Source organism: Oncorhynchus clarkii, chromosome 17 (genome assembly GCF_045791955.1).
Source record: "Oncorhynchus clarkii lewisi isolate Uvic-CL-2024 chromosome 17, UVic_Ocla_1.0, whole genome shotgun sequence".
NCBI classification, from domain to species: domain Eukaryota; kingdom Metazoa; phylum Chordata; class Actinopteri; order Salmoniformes; family Salmonidae; genus Oncorhynchus; species Oncorhynchus clarkii.
The window spans coordinates 76,084,506-76,089,505 of record NC_092163.1 but is presented as its reverse complement, the minus strand read 5'-3'; positions in this window follow the sequence as shown (position 1 = coordinate 76,089,505).

Sequence of the window (5,000 nt, the reverse complement as noted above, 5' to 3'; positions counted from 1 at the left end):
AATTATTCTCCCTCCATCTCTCTCCATCCCCATCTCTCTCTCTCGATCTCTCTCCATACACGCTCTCTCTCTCTCTCCCTCCCTCCATCTCTCTCCACCCTCTCTCTCTCAACTGAACTACTACACCACACCTGTGCATGCCAAACATCCATACAAAGATACCCACATACACAGGCAACACCCCCCAGGCTGTGAACACACACGTGTCCCAAAGACACACACACTTCGGGCTTCCTCTGCTCTGAACTACAAAATCATTATGTTAGAGAGAGGAACTACTTATTTGCATCTATACACATTATTCTAAAAAATATTATTGATATAACAGTACATGCTAAGTGAGACACAATCATTAGGCATTGATTAACATGTGTTGTATTCTCAACTCCCTGGTAAATTAAGATTAAATAAATAAAATCATTTTTGGGATGAGGATATGTAAATGCATATTCTTTAGTTTATAAAAAAATGCAATTTCATTTTTCAAGACATTTAACTGCACCATTCACCCAGCAGTGAAAACAGATATTTCCCATGAATATGACATTCCCATTCTGTGTGACCCGCTGTGAATGCCATTGAACCTTTTAAAATGCCTAATGCTGTTGTCCTCTTGCGTTAACCAACTACTTAGTAAAGTCAAGCTCCCCCCCCACTCGTATCCTCCTTGAAGTAGATAATAAATAAAAGTGAAATAAACAATAAAAATGAACAGTAAACATTACACTAACAGAAATAACAAAAGAATAAAGACATTTCAAATGTCATATTATTTCTACAGTCTTGTAACGATGTTTAAATAGTTAAAGAACAAAAGGGTAAATAAATAAACATAAATATGGGTTGTATTTACAATGGTGTTTGTTCTACACTGGTTGACCTTTTCTTGTGGCAACAGGTCACAAATGTTGATGCTGTGATGGCAGATAGATTTGGGAATTTATCGAAATTGAGTTTGTTTTCAAATTCTTTGTGGGTTTGTGTAATCTGAGGGAAATTTGTATCTCTAATATGAGATTGGGTATTGCAGCTCAGTTTCCAACTCATTTTTGGGCAGTGAGCACATAGCCTGTCTGCCCTTGAGAGCCAGGTCTGCATATGGCGGCCTTTCCTCAATAGCAAGGCTATGCTCACTGAGTCTGAGTCAGTCACAGTGGTCAGGTATTCTGCCATAAAAACAATATGGGGATGAGGTAGGTAGATTGGGTGGGCTATTTACAGATGGGCTATGTACAGCTGCAGCGATCGGTTAGCTGCTCAGATATGTTGATGTTGTACACTGAGGATATTTTGGCAGAATTCTGCGTGCAGAGTCTCAATTTGGTGTTTGTCCCATTTTGTGAATTCTTGGTTGGTGAGCAGAACCCGGATTTCGAAATGGCCTTTGATAAAGTAAGACTATAAATAAAATCCAAATGCCTGGATTTTTTTCAATTTCGGTAATTCTCTTATAAAATGGGTAAAAAAATAATGTATAGCAACCCCAGGTGTAAAATAGTAAATAACGGCTATTCTCAGAGAGTTTGGAAATGTCAAGAGGAGTTAAAAAAAGGGTGTCCGCTGTCACCATATCTATTCGTTATGGCCATCGAAATGCTAGCTATTAAAATCAGATCCAATAACAACATTAGAGAACTACAAATCCAAAGCTTAAAAACAAAGGTGTCCATGTATGCCGATGACTCAAGTTTTATATAAAGTCCGCAAGCTAGATCCCATGTCTCATTGAAGATCTAGATACATTTTCTGTACTCTCTGGACTAAAACCTAATTATGATAAGTTTACAATATTACGTATTGGATTCTTAAAAAATACAACTTTTACATTACCCTGCAGTTTACCTATAAGTATTTATCTTCAACTCGCAATCTGTGGATTCTATTCGATTAGATATATTGAAATTGTACGTTAAACATCACAGCATAGTTGAAAGATATGTGTTGCGTAGAAACCCGAAGTGGGTGGCCAGCAGAGATGGGATGGGCTGGGATGGGCTGAGGGAAGCTGAGGGTTGGGATGTGGAACTGCAGACAGGTGGGAGGGGCTGAGGGAAGCTGAGGGTTGGGATGTGGAACTGCAGACAGGTGGGAGGGGCTGAGGGAAGCTGAGGGTTGGGATGTGGAACTGCAGACAGGTGGGAGGGGCTGAGGGAAGCTGAGGGTTGGGATGTGGAACTGCAGACAGGTGGGAGGGGCTGAGGGAAGCTGAGGGTTGGGATGTGGAATTGGAGACAAGTGGGAGTGGAGAGATAGAATGATGGTCAAAGATAAAAGTATTTTTTTTTATTTATTTTAGTCAAAATAAAACGTAATATAAACTACATTTGAATGACACTAAGTGGCAGTGTTTTTACAACTAATGCCGGTTTGCCTGAGGCTGATGCCGTGCAGGTGTTTCTACAAATGCATATACACACACTCTCATTCAGATAAACACACACAAGAACACACACATGTAATAGTGCCAGACATGCAGACAAACATATACAGTTGGCATTGCTGTTCTGATTTTAGTTGTCCTTGATGTCCTTTGTTTTAAGATTTTTATTTTTTTTAGCATTGTTGTTTACTGTTTTCTTCTGTCTTGTCCTTTTTTCTCTTTAGTTCATTCTCTTGGATGTTGGTGCATTGGGGGGTTCTTGGAGGTGGGGGTTCATTCTCTTGGATGTTGGTGCATTGGGGGGTTCTTGGAGGTGGGGGTTCATTCTCTTGGATGTTGGTGCATTGGGTGGTTCTTGGAGGTGGGGGTTCATTCTCTTGGATGTTGGTGCATTGGGGGGTTCTTGGAGGTGGGGGTTCATTCTCTTGGATGTTGGTGCATTGGGGGGTTCTTGGAGGTGGGGGTTCATTCTCTTGGATGTTGGTGCATTGGGGGGTTCTTGGAGGTGGGGGTTCATTCTCTTGGATGTTGGTGCATTGGGTGGTTCTTGGAGGTGGGGGTTCATTCTCTTGGATGTTGGTGCATTGGGGGGTTCTTGGAGGTGGGGGTTCATTCTCTTGGATGTTGGTGCATTGGGGGGTTCTTGGAGGTGGGGGTTCAATCTCTTGGATGTTGGTGCATTGGGGGGTTCTTGGAGGTGGGGGTTCATTCTCTTGGATGTTGGTACATTGGGGGGTTCTTGGAGGTGGGGGTTCATTCTCTTGGATGTTGGTGCATTGGGGGGTTCTTGGAGGTGGGGGTTCATTCTCTTGGATGTTGGTGCATTGGGGGGTTCTTGGAGGTGGGGAATGGAATTCATTGTATTTTTTATTTTTTTCCTGGGTGGGGGGGGGGGGGGGGGGTCTCGAATGGTTGAGGGACAGCTATTGGGGAACTGTGGGGGGGATCTTGAAGGGTTCGGGTTCACGTTTTTTGGCCTGGTGGGAGATCTGTCAAGGTGCCCTGGAGCAGGGCATTGACCCTGGATGCTTCTGTGTGTCGCTCTGAATGGGAGTCTGTTGGATGACTGGTATGATGTAGTTATTGAGCGGCTTCACTGCAAGTATATTGTATGTTTCGAATATTCATTAAAAAAATATTTATTTAAAAAAAATATATATTTTAAGAATATACATATCCTAGCTTCAGGTCCTGAGCTACAAGAATTTCAATTTGTGTATGTCATTTTAGGCGAAAATTGAAAAAAAGAGTCTGATCCTTAATAAGGGGATTCTAGTGGGGGGGATATAGGTAGCACACAGAAGGAAATTTTTTCAGTTGAGATCATTTCATTTTGAATTTCTAGACAAATAAAATGTTTTCCTGTTTTGATTAATTTAATAAAATGAGTTAGGTTGCTCTATACGAAATTAGCATACCCCCTGAGTCCCTTAAACTGTTTCACATCTGGTAGTTTGAATGGAATGGAAAAGCAGCTCTCTGTAACCTAGAGGCCAACCAGTGGGTCCGTCTCCTCTATACCACCCACCTGGTAGTTTGGTGGAATGGAAAAGCAGCTCTCTGTAACCTAGAGGGCTCCCCCTCCCCCACTCCTTCCCTCCCTCCTCCACCTGAAGCAGACTAACGACAAGCCTCTGTCATCAAGGTTTTATGGTGAAGAGGTTAATATGATGAGTTAGTATGCAGATGATCTTTGCACATGAAGTTGAGCAGGTATTCAAGGAATGTGATCACTGACTTGGTCATTATATCAGAGCAAGCAAAACAAACTGGAACAACAGCTATCCATTGATTGACAGGAGCCATTCAATGAGGTAGAAAGAGAGAGAGAGAGAGAGAGAGAGAGAGATAACAAGACAGAGAGAGGAACAGACTGACTGAACAACAGTGAATAGATGTATGAACAGAAACACCACAGTGCAAAACGTCTGACAGTCTTAATGTCAAAACCCCCACAAAAGAAAAGAAATTAACAGAATAAAATCAAATACAACTTTCTTCCCTTATGTTTTCTCTTATCCTCACATACATGGGAGCTAAACAGATGAAGGGAGAAAGGGAAGGTTTAATGGGATAAAGAAAGTGAGAGGGGTCCATCTCATTGTGAGTGAGTGTCTGCATGCACAGATGTTTATCCCCTGGTGCTTCCGCTGCAGCCAGTCCCAGTCCCAGTCCCTCTCTGCATCACACACTGCTCCCTGTAGCTGCCCAGTGCTACAGCAAGTCCCAGTCCCAGTCCCTCTCTGCATCACACACTGCTCCCTGTAGCTGCCCAGTGCTACAGCCAGTCCCAGTCCCTCTCTGCACCACACACCGCTCCCTGTAGCTGCCCAGTGTTACAGCCAGTCCCAGTCCCTCTCTGCACCACACACTGCTCCCTGTAGCTGCCCAGTGTTGCAGCCCCTCTGAAGGCCCATGAGCCGGAGACAGACAGCTGATTGTTTCAGGTTCACAGGGTGTGAAAGGGCCTCTGATCCCAGTGAGGGTGGTCCCTCTCTCTCTCTGTCTCTCTGTCTCCTCTCAGAGGTGGGAGGAGAGACGGGACCAATGCCGTGAGTCACGTGACGTGTTCCACGCTAAGCAGACAGACCAAAATGGAATCTGCTGTACAAAAACACAC